Source organism: Vombatus ursinus, unplaced genomic scaffold (assembly GCF_900497805.2).
Source record: "Vombatus ursinus unplaced genomic scaffold, bare-nosed wombat genome assembly UNPS02014825.1, whole genome shotgun sequence".
NCBI lineage: Eukaryota > Metazoa > Chordata > Mammalia > Diprotodontia > Vombatidae > Vombatus > Vombatus ursinus.
In genome coordinates, this window is record NW_020954603.1 from 11,651,482 (window position 1) to 11,663,903 (window position 12,422).

At 39.4% G+C, this 12,422-nt stretch overlaps 1 pseudogene; it reads left to right on the forward strand.

The window, feature by feature from the left end:
• Positions 1 to 232: 232 nt before the first annotated feature.
• On the forward strand, positions 233 to 10,979 carry LOC114024865 (annotated as a pseudogene).
• Positions 10,980 to 12,422: the final 1,443 nt, after the last annotated feature.

Consider the following 12,422-nt stretch of genomic DNA (forward strand, 5'->3'; position numbering starts at 1 on the left):
GAAATATTGAAGATAAAAGAAACAGTAAAGATGCTAATGAGGGCAATCTGATGAGATGGTCTGGGTTCAAAGGTGAACATGGAAGTGTTGGCCTTTCCAAGAAGACCTACCTCTTCATCCAAGCCAGAGTGAAGGAGGAGATACTAAGGGCGGATGTCTGAGTGACAGGATATGAAGAGAAGGAGAGAAGAGGGATCTCTCAGGCAATGACCTGGATTTTTTTGAGTGAAGGATGTGGAAAAGTCCTCAGCAGGGAAAGTTAAAAGATGCTGAGTGCTGTGCAAGGCTTGAGGAAGGACAAGAAGGCTTAGAACAGCTGTCTTCACACTATTCTTCTGGAGAAGATGGATATGAACTGGATGACAGTTTATCTAAGTGGAGAGGGAGCTGGGTGAACAGCTGCACCCAGAGAGTAGATATGGTAGACAGCAGGTAGATTACTGGGCTATTACTGTCCAGGAAAGCAAATTCTATCACTAGTCTATGCTAACACCAATAGCCGAAGGCCCCTCACTCCATGAACATCTTGCATGATAGTGATGTATTCATGTCTTGTCTTAAGTTTTCACAGGATTATAGATTTGGAACTAGAAGGGACCTTGGATGATTTGTAGTCCAACTTCCTCATTTTACAACTGAGAAAACTAAGGCTAAGAAAGTTTAAATTAAAAAAAGAAAGTTTAAATGACTCGAATAAAGGCATAGATAGCAGGCTCATCAAATTCACCCATGACATAATCTTGGCAAGGAGAGCTAAAATGTGGGACAACAGAGTCAGGATTCAAAAATATCTAGACAGACTAAAATGGTGGATCAAACGAATAAGATGAAATTTTATAGAAATAAATGTAAAGGATTACACTTACATTAAAAAAGTATCTTTCATATTACAAGATAATAATAGCTAGCATTTATATCACATTTTAAGATTTGTGAAGTGCTTTATATCTGTGCGTGTGTGTATACATGACCCACATAACAACCCTGCGAGAAAGGCACTATTATTATCCCCATTTTACAGAAAAGAAAAATGAAGCTCAGAGAAGTTAAATGGTTTGCCCAAGGTCACACAGATAATACATGTCTGAAGCAGGATTTGAAGTCAGTCAAATCCAACGCTCAATCCACTGTATCTCATCTAACCTCCTCAATGGAAGAGTCATGGCTGGATAGCTATTTATCTGAAAAATATCTGCATGTTTTAGTGACTCATTCAACATGAGTTAACAGTGTAACATAGCATCCCGATAAGGTTACAAATAACAAATTAGGTTACAAATAACAAAATCACCAATTCTCAAAGTTGGAAAGAAACTCAATGGCCAGCTAGTCAAACCTGTACATGAGGAGGGCGCTGCCTGGTATCCAAGACCTAGGGAGAAGATCATCCCATTGTACTTGGCCCTAGCCACAAAACGCCTAGAGCGCCATGTTCAGTTCTGGACACCACATTTTTGGAAGCTGCTTCCTTTACTCCTTATTCTGCCCTCTGGAAGTAAGAGAAAAAGTCTAATCCCCCTATCATGGGATAATCATTAAATTATATCAGGATCACGAATCACTTCTTCAACATTAGAACTATCCAAAAATGTAAAGGGCAGCTTCAGAAAACCTGGGACCCCCCCCCGCCCATCTGAGGTCTCCAAACCTAGGTCAAACTTATCGATCACTTATATATTACAGAGGACATTCTTGTTCAGAAACTGCCCTCTATTTGACTTCCAAAGAACTCAGAGTATTCTTTAAATCTCTGAAAGCACTGGGAGCCATTAACACCTTTTTTCCAAAAGAAAGAGAAAGATGGGCAAAAGTCAGTTAGGATTCCAGATCCAAAAGACATAAAAAGCTGATGATGGGACCAAATCTTTAATGCTCTCATTCAGTCATGTCAAGTTGTGTCCAACTCTTTGTGACCCTATTTGGGGTTTTCTTGGCAAGGATACTGGAGTGGTTTGCCATTTCCTTCTCCAGCTCATTTTACAGATGAGGAAACTGAGGCAAACAGGGTTAAGTGACATGCCCAGGGTCTCACAGCTGATAAGTGTCTGAGGCCAAATTTGAACTCAAGGAGGTGAGTCATCCTACTCCAGGCCCATCACTCTATCCACTGCACCACCCAGATGCCCAGCTAATGCTCTTAGATAGTCCTTTATCTAGAGAAAGATCAGGCCCCTGCACTAGGATGATGCAGGAAGAACCTGGAGTCACATATACAAGTTCAAGTTAAACCACATGGGGCTCTAGACTTTAAGTATCTGTAATTCCTTCAAAGTAGGTATTCCTTCCTACTGACATGGATCAAAACAATAGATATTCTTCAGGAATTATTGTGACTAAAAATTCATCAGCCTATAGCCAACCTGGTGATGAGTTACAATGGAGGAGAGGCCAATGGGACTATCACTTCCTTAGTTCATAGATCCTATGCAGTACCCTCCTCAGGTATGGGTTAGACTAACTGGCCCCTGTGTTCCTTTCCAACTTTGAGAATCAATGATTCTGCCATTTTTAATGGCACCTAAAATCACATTGTCTTTTTTGTCTGCCATGTCACATTGTTGACTCATATTGAATTTCTAGTCCATTAGAACACTCAGATGCTTTTCATGGTATATATTAATTTCTCTTCCATCTTGTATTAGAACTGTGAATATGCTTAGGCTGGTCTTTGAACAGACTTTGAACAGGCCACTGGGTTGGCCCTCCATATTGATTTTGTCATGGTAATAGATGAGAAATTCCCTTCCCATTGACCCAAGGTATATTATAATGTAGATAGACTGTGGGACTTTGATTCAGGAAGACCTTAGTTCAAATCATGTTTCAGACACTTCCTAGCTATGTAATACTGGACAAGTCAGTCTCTCTGTGTTTTAGTTTCCTTGTCTGTAAAATGGGGATAATAATAGCACCTACCTCACAGGGTTATTATGAGGATCAAATGAAATAATATTATGCAAAGCCTGTTTGCTACTGCTCACAACATTTTCACTGGCTGCGCTCCCTCCCTCCCTCCCTCCTTATCTCCACCACCTATCTCCCCTGGCTCCCTTCAAGTTTCAGCTAAAATCCCACTTTCTATAGGAAGCCTTTCCTGGTCCCTTTTAATTCTAGTGCCATCTCTCCATTAATTACTTCTAATTTGTCTTGTATATAGTTTGTTTGTACATTGTTGTTTGCATGTTGTGCCTCCCATTAGACTGTGAGCTCCTTGAAGGCAGGGACTGTCATTTACCTTTCTTTGTATCTCTAACATTTAGCACAGTGCCTGGCACATAGTAGGTGCTTAAAAAGTGTTTATTGACTGATTGACTAACTAAAGTATTTTGCAAACCTTAAAGTGCTACATAAATTCTAGATATGATTATGATGATGACAGTGATAGTAACCATGATGATGGTGATGATGATGATGATGATGATGATGATGATGATGATGATGATGTAGGCAGGATCCTGCAACCCCCCCAAAACATGGGACCTGAGATAACCACCCTGGTTAAATGTACCTTAGGGATGGCTGCAAAACTCATGTAAAGAAATGCCTATCCATCTCCCCTAACTTATTTGCAGAAGTGAGGGAACTCACTGGGTGTGGAGCACTACATATGCCAGACCTTTGATATGATGATTAATTTTACTGAATTGCTTTTCTCATTTTAATTCTTCATTATAAGGGATGGCTCTCTGAAAGGGAGATGAAGGCAGAATATATTGGGGAATAGAGATGATGTTTAAAAAAAGACATTAAAAAAACTCTTAAAAATAAATGACTGCCTCTCTTTAAATGGCCTTCTCTTCCTTCAAGGACCCACTCAGTTGCAAACTCCTCTGCGAAGCCTTCTCTAATCATCCCCAAATTCAAAGTTACCTCCATATTTTCAGATTTCTTCCAGCACATCACCTGGATTTCTCTGCCTTTACTACATTTTACCATTCAGCAGACAAACTTGTACACATGTCTTATTCCCTCATTGTAAGCTCCTTGAGAACAAATATTGTCCTGATTTGTTTTGCTGGGTTTTTTTTTTCATTCAGTAGAAAGAGTGTTGGGCCTGGAATTAGGAAGACTCATCTTCATGAGTTCAAATGCAGCCTCAGACACTGACTAGCTATGTGACCCTGGGCAAGTCACTTAACCCTGTTTGCTTCGTTTCCTCATCTGTGAAATAAGCTAGAGGAGGAAATGGCAAACCACTCTAGTATCCTTGCTAAGAAAACCCCAAATGGAGTCACGAAGAGTCAGACAAGACTGAAACAACTGAACAACAAATACATAGTGCCTCATGCAGTACCCTACACACAATATATATTTAAGAAAAGTTTCTTGAATGAAATTGAAGTGGATGCTTGCTTCTAAAAACACATGCCCTGTGCCTCTCCATCCTGTGGAGAGATAAAAGGGCTTTTTAAGATTGTCACTCAAAAAGAGTAGTTAGAAAGCACCCGGTACCTGTACAGCACTATTTTAGGCAAAAAGGTGGTCCAAAACAAAGGGCAGACAAAACTCTTATCCTTGAAGAACTTCAAACCTCAATGGAATTCACAAATAACATGTCTATGTAGTAGAGGATGCAGTGTGCAGAGGAAGGCAGTGTGACATAATGGGATGAGTGCTGGCCTTAGAGTCAAAAGAGCTGGCTTCAAACTCCAGCTCTGAAACTTACCAGCTCCAAACAGAGATCACAATATTTATTTCCCTTAGGCTCTTGTTAGGAGAATTCTTTGCAAATCATTCTATAAATGTATTGTTACAATCCTGTAATACATGATTTTATAGATTATGGTTCTCACAATGCTAGCCATTTTATAGATTATGGTTCTCACAATGCTAGCCATTAACTGAAGGAAAGTAGGATTGTAACATCAGAATCAAGCTGTGCTTAAAACATGGGAAATTTTTGGCAGTGAGGCAACTGGGAGTACGGGGAATCCCAAGGAACTGATCTCTAATTTTAGCTCTGCCACTAATTATTCAGGTAACCTTAAGCAAGCGATTTGGTCTGGACCTCAATCGCCTCATCTGCTAAATGGGAGTTTGACAAGATGATCCCTAGGATTCATTCCAGCAATAAATCCTATAATCTTATAGCATATTCTGTCCGAACACTATCCACAGGAAAATCTACTCTGAGTCCTCTGTTTCAGTGGCTGATAGCTAGCGTGATGGTTCCCCCAGAGCCAGACGCCAGGCAAAGAAAGCTTCAGCACTGATCAGCATTTGACCTGCTGCATACCCCATCCTTGAGAAGCAAAAGCTATTTAAGCCCCTTAGTAAGATTTACATCATTGTTCTAACACATCACATTTCACCATGTACTTTTTGAAGACTTTGTCCATATCCATTCAGCTAAACCATTATTAAAAGCTACACTAAAGCCAGAAGAAAATCAGTCTGCCAGCACACCCCATCCTCTACACAGGCAGGAGAGCAAACACAAGCTAGAAATAGTCTGCTAAATAAACCTTTTTTCTTAAATCATCAGGAAACTGGTTAGCAGCTCCCTGGACTGATTTCTTTAAATTCACATGATAATAGCTCACCCAAGATAAATGGGCATCTCATTTTAGGAAGGATGTTCAGGGATGTGCTAGAGTCAGTTTTAACTTACAAGAATGGTTAAAAATGTGAGCATTTATGCATCAGAAATCAATTGCTACAAAAGAGGGGTTTATTGTGTTATTTATTATCTAGACCTAAGAATGCATTAATAATGCATATTAAACTTAAAAGTATGTGTGCATACATTACACACACACACACACACACACACACACACACATACACACACACATATACATCAGAAACCAGTTGTTAAACATTGACAAGGATAGCTCTGTATTGTTCTATAAACATGGCATAAGCTCAGCAGAAGACTCAGGGAATGAAGTTATCACCAGACTAGGAAAATAATAATAATAATAATAATAACCAGCATTTATATAGGCTTTAAGGATTATAAAGTGCCTTACCTCATTTGAGCCTCACAACATGCCTGAGGACATTGATGTATCCTGGAGATTATCTGGAGGAGGGCCATCAGAAAGGGCCTGAGTTCATACAATATGAGGATTAGTGGAAGAACTGGGCATGTTGGTGCTGGACAAGAGAAAACAAAACTGCCCATATGAGCTAGAGGAAAGGAAGACAAGAGAGTTGTCTTCAAGTATTCCATGTGTTACAACATGGAAAAGGGAATCAACTTGTTCTGTTTTGCTCTAAGATCAGAAGTAAGAGCAATGGGGTGAAAGCTGTAAAAAGGCAGATTCAGGTTTAATGAATGTAAAAATTTCCTAATAATTAGAGCTATCTAAAAGGAGAGTAGACCAGTGGTGTCAAACTCAAATAAAAATGGATTCCCTGATAGCTCTATCTTGACTTAGAAAACCACACATTAAGATTATCTATGTTGTATTGTATTTTTGTTTATTTTGTTAAAGATTTCCTAATTATGTTTTGATCTGGTTCCACAGCACTCCTGGAATGTGCATGCAGCCCACATGGGTCACATATTTTGACACCTCTGAAATAGACTGCTTCTAAAGCAAGGGGTTTTAACCTGGAAACCATAAAGTTGGCTGATTTGTTTTTTTTTTTAATCCTTGGACAACTATATTTCAGTATAACTAGTTTTCTTTATAATCCTACACATTTTGTTTTATGCATTAAAAACATTATTCTGAATAGGGGTCTATCACCTTCACCAGACTGCCCAAGGGTTCCATGACACAAAAAGTCCTACAAGTGGTAGGTTCACCATTACTTAAGGCTTTCAAGCAAAGGCTGGAATGACTATGTGTCCAGTGACCACTTATTTGGTATGTTATTAAGAGAATTCTTTTTTTTTTTTAATACAGGTTGGACTAGATGGCCCCTGAGATGTCTTCCAGTGCTAAGATTCTATGAGTTCGTGTTGTTGCCTACAAAATACTTCATGTTCCCAAAGCCCAAAGCCTCCTAAAGGGCACCAGGTTCAGACAGACTCAGGTTCACTTTCAGAGGGGCTGAGCCCAGATTTCAGCTTCTCTCTCTGGCTCACCTGCAGAATAAAAATAAACTCTGGAATCTCTTAAACTAAGTTTAAGTCTAATTATTCTAAAGAGTCCTCCAAAATAGGATTCCCTCCCACAAAGGCGCATTGTACAATACAGGTATCGTGTATTGGACAACTGTTCATTTCTTCTACCACAGTAACTATGTAAGATGTGAAGGACTCAAAGGCATGTACATAGTATATATGTATGTTTGTGTATACACATATACATATGTGCACACATGAATATGCAATGCATACATCCATATATATGAAACACAAAACGCCCCAATAGCCCATTACATTCATTATATTCCATCTTCCAGAAGGCAAAGACCCTTGATCAGACTGCTTAACAGATATTTTGCATCACATAGAAACTGCATTATCCAAACAATTCACCATAGTTATCACAGTAGGTTACCAAGGTATCACCTGCCCAGCCAGGACATGGGATAATCCTGGCAGTAATCCTCTTGTCCAAGAACTTTGATTTTAAGGAAACTTTCCTTTGGTCAACTAATGCCCAAATCTGGAAAGCAGAAGCTCTTAAAATCAAGATTACCCATGAGATAACCTAGTTACCTCTAGGCTTATTTCTAGATACTTAGGCATTTCTTAGTTACTGACTTATACTCAGAAAAGGAAACAGAAAGGCAAAAGGCACCTGAGAATTTGAGAGTCAAGAACCTCCGGAGTGAAGCTTGACTGGGCAAGCGTATGTCTCCCATCACCATGTGCTTCTGATTTTTACCCCTTTAATGAAACTACTACAAGAGAGAGTTTGCAACAATTTAGAAGTGTCCAAAAGATGAGGGGCCATTTCCATTATTTTTACAGACCACAGAAGGAGAAAGTTTCTCTAACAAGAATACATTCTACCTGAGTCTAATTTGCTCATTATCGACCCCTAGTCACAAAGTCCCAGTCAAAAAATTCATTGTGATATCCTACTAAAGCCCACACTCTATAATCTCATCAAAAGAGCTGAGAATATACCTGCCAAAACAAGTATTACATGAACATAAACATAAAATATTTTTATACAAATAAACTCAGATCTAAATAATTGAAGTAATATTTATTGTTCATGGGTAGGTAAAGTCAATATTGATTTTTAAAATAACAATTTTACCTAATTAATCTATTTATTCAAAGTCATCTCAATTAAATTGCTAAAAATATTTTACTGATTTAGAAAAAATAGTAACAAAGATCATTTGGAAGAACAAAAGGTCAGAAACTTCAAAGGAACCAGAGAAAAAAGATTAAAGGAAGTAGATTCAGCAGTGTCAGAGCTTAAACTATATTATAAGGTGAGGACATTATTGAAGTGTTAAAAAGGATAATTTCAATTATTCTAAATTAAAATATTCTTGTATAAATAAAACCTATGTAGCCAAGAACAGAAGAAATGCAGAAAATTGGAGGGGGAGGGAACTTTCATGGATAATCTCTCAGATATGGTGTGATTGGGTAGGAATATTGCTATGGTGTAGGAAACGATGAGTTGGTTGATTTAGAAAAACACGGAAAAATTTGGACTTACAAAGGAAGATGCAATCCACCTTCAAAGAAACAGATGATAGGAGGAAATAAGCATAGTACAGTCTTACATGTATATGTATGACTGTATATATGTGAATGTTTATAGATATCTATGTGTATATATGTGTGTATGTATGTATATCTATATCTAGCTAGCTAGTTAGAAAGAGAGAGACAGAAAGAGAGCGCCATGGTTAGTTGTAGCCTTCTTTAGGGTGGTGAGGGGAGGAAGGGGGAAAAAATAAAGTAAAAAGTATACAGCAGAGAACAACAGAAAACCAACAAGGAAGCAAAGAAAAGCTGAACAGCTTTGAAAACAATGTGTAGTATTTATTACGTAGGTTTTCTTGAAATGAAAATGTATTGTTTTATATTGAATCCTCTCTTATGGTCTGCTGTGTACATGGCAACATTTTTTTTCTTTCTCATTTTGTATTTAAGTTTAAAATAAAAAATTTATTAAAAAATAAAAATAAAATAACATTAAAAACAAAAGAGATGGGAGGAGATCCATTATATTGATCAGGGGTTCAACTGATCAATAATAATCACATAATATATAATGACATAATACATAATGATTGCTGTGAAACTCAAACCTGGTATTCAACACTTTAAATTAATCTGTAAAGCCAATAATTAGAGAATAAAGGCAGTTTGGCACACATTCAGTTCATATTGCCAAATGTTTGACTTCACTTGTACTCTATTAACCCAAGGTTCAGATTGAATACCAGAGTTTGAGCTGTCAAAAATACATCATTGCATTGAGCTAGGCTGCCTTACTACTAAGGTATAGGAAGTTACAGAATCTCAGAATCAGAAAGAACCACAAAGGCTTTAAATCCAAATCATACCTAATCAAAAACCCCTTCTACAACACCAATAAGTTGTCATCAAGTCTTCTCTTGAAGGTCTTTAGACATTGCCCAGCTTATGAAGGTCCTTATTAACTAATGCCCAGAACGAAACATAGGACTCAAGATGTGGTCTCACAAGGGAGAGTACAGTGGGACTATCATCTCTCTTATTTGGAACATTATATATATTATTAATGAAAACTAAAGTTTCATTAGATTGGGGGGAGAGGTGCCTACTGTACTGATGATTCCTATTGAGTTTTCAACTTGCTAAAATCACCAGGTCTTTTTCAAATGAATTACTGTCTAGCTACACTTTCCCCATGGCATGTGCAGTAAAATTAATTTTGTGAATCCAGATATTTATACTTAAATTCATCTCTCTTATACTTCATCTCAATCAATTTGATGCAGTGTTCTAGCCTATCTGGATCCTTCTTGTATCCTAATCCTAACTGCTTTTCAGCATTTTAACTATGCCTCCCATCTTTGTGACACGTGCCTTTATATAAATCATTGGTAAATGTTTAACACAGAATGAATGACATATCCATAAGGTACTGCACCAGAAGCCTTTTTTCTACCCACTAATCTAACCACTAATGACTACTTATTAAATATGATTATTCAATTAGATCCTACCTAACTATACTATCATCCTAGCCCACACCTTTTAATCTTATCTGAAATCTTATCAAATGACTTCTCGAAATCTAGATAACCTGTACCGTAAGTACAGCACTCAATGAACTCTCTTCTTTCTATGTGTTTGGGACATCACTTTCTCCTGGTTTTCCTCCTACCTATTTGACCATTCCTTCTCCATTTCTGTTGGTGGATTCCCTTCCAGATGACACTCTCTAACCACAGGTGTCCCTTAGGGTTCTGTCCTGGTCACTCTTCTCTTCTCCCTCAATCAGTTTTGAGAAGGATGATGACAACTTCCATATGGATTTCATCATGGTGGTCTTCAACCTCTGGGCAATAGCTACAACATTCACCCTGCCAACTGGCACAAGAGCAAGCTGATTGCGGGGAAGATCATCCCAGCCATCACCACGACCACCACAGCTATGGTTGGCTTTGTATGTCTGGAGCTGTACAAGATGATGCAGGGCCAGCAGTGACTTGAGGCATACAAGAACAGCTTTCTCAACATTGCCTTGCCCTTCTTTGGCTTCTCAGAGCTCATCGCAGCACCCTGTCACAAGTAGTATGACCATGAGTGGGCACTTTGGGATCACTTTGCTGTCCAGGGGCTTAAGGAGATAACCCTCAAGCAATTTCTGGACTACTTCAAGACAGAGCACAAGCCAGGGATCACAATACTGTCCCAGGGTATGTCCATGCTCTACTCCTTCTTCATGCCAGCTGCTAAGCTCAAGGAGCAGCTGAACCAGCCTAGGACAGAGACTGTGAGCCGGGTACCAAAGCAAAAGGTGGGCCGACATGGACAAGCAATGGCACGAGAGCTCTGCTGTAATGGCAACAGTGTCGAAGATGTGGAGGTAGCCTACATGCACTACACCATCCACTGACCAGGCAACAGGCAGATGCCTATACCTTCCCCTTCCTCCTTTCCTGCCCTCTCCCATGCCTGCTCCCTGGCCCTCCCTCCAATTTCCCCCATTCCTTTGCCTAGGGCACTAGAGGGCATGACTTTGTAACTAAACTCATTATAAAGTTATTGATGGAAATCCCCCCCAAAAATCTACTTCACTTGGTGATCTCATCAGCTCCCATAGATTTAATTACCATCTCTACACAATGATTCTCTTATCCTGTGCTGTTGTTGTTGTTTGTCTTTCATTCTGGAAGAGGACCATGGCGTCAGGAAGGAGATGTCATGACTTGCAAGTGAATTGGATTTAAATGAGGGAGGGCTGTGCAAAGTCACCAGTCTCACTCTCACCCCTGGAGCCATCTGGCTCCAGTGGCCAAATATACATCAGGTAGTCTCTTTGCTGACCTCCAATCTCACATCTCCAACTGCCTTTCAGACACCTCAAACTGGATGTCCAGTAGATTCTGAAATATACACCCATAACAGAACTCATTATCTTTCCCCCATACCTCCCCCACCCACACCCTGGATTCCTTACTCTCTCCCAAGCCCTCCCATCCAAGCTGTTGCCAAGTCTTGTCTATTTCATCTCTGCAACATCTCTTGAATAAGCCCCCTTCTCTCTTCTGACCCTGAGACCATCCTGGTGCAGAACCTCATCACTTCACGTCTTTATTACTGTAACAATCTGCTGGTGAGCCTGCCTGACTCAAGTCTCTCCCCACTCTAGTCCACCTTCCATTCAGTCAATAAAGTATTTTTCATAAAATGCGGGTCTAACCAAATTACACTCATGCTCAATAACTAGTGGCTTCTTATTGCCCTCAGGAGCAAATACAAAGTGCTCTGTTTGGCATTCAAAGCCCTTCATAAACTGGACCCCTCCCACTTTCCAGTCTTCTTACACTTTGTTCTTCAACAAATACTCTCCTATCTAGTGACACTGGACACCTGACTATTCCACAAACAAAACACTCCATTTCTCACCCCCAGGCATTTTCTCTGGCTGTCCCTCATGCCTAGAACACTCGCCCTTCTCCCCTGACTGCTGATTTTTCTGACTTTAAGTCCCAATTAAAATCTCACCTTCTATAGTAGTTGCCATTTCTTTCTCCAATTCATTTTACAAATGAGGAAACTGAGGCACACAGGGTTAAGTGACTTACCCAGGGTCACACAGCTACCAAGTGTCTGAGGCCAGATCTGAACTCCAGAAGAAGAGTCTTCTGGACTGCAGGCCCAGCACTCTATCCACTGTGCCAACAATTATAGCTGCCCAACAATTAACACCAAGAAAATATAGGTTCTCCATCAGCCAGCACCACGCCATCCATATATGGAACCACTGGTTACAGCAAATGGAGAAATTGTAAATACTGTAGATAAATTCACTATACTTTCCAGGGATGTACACATA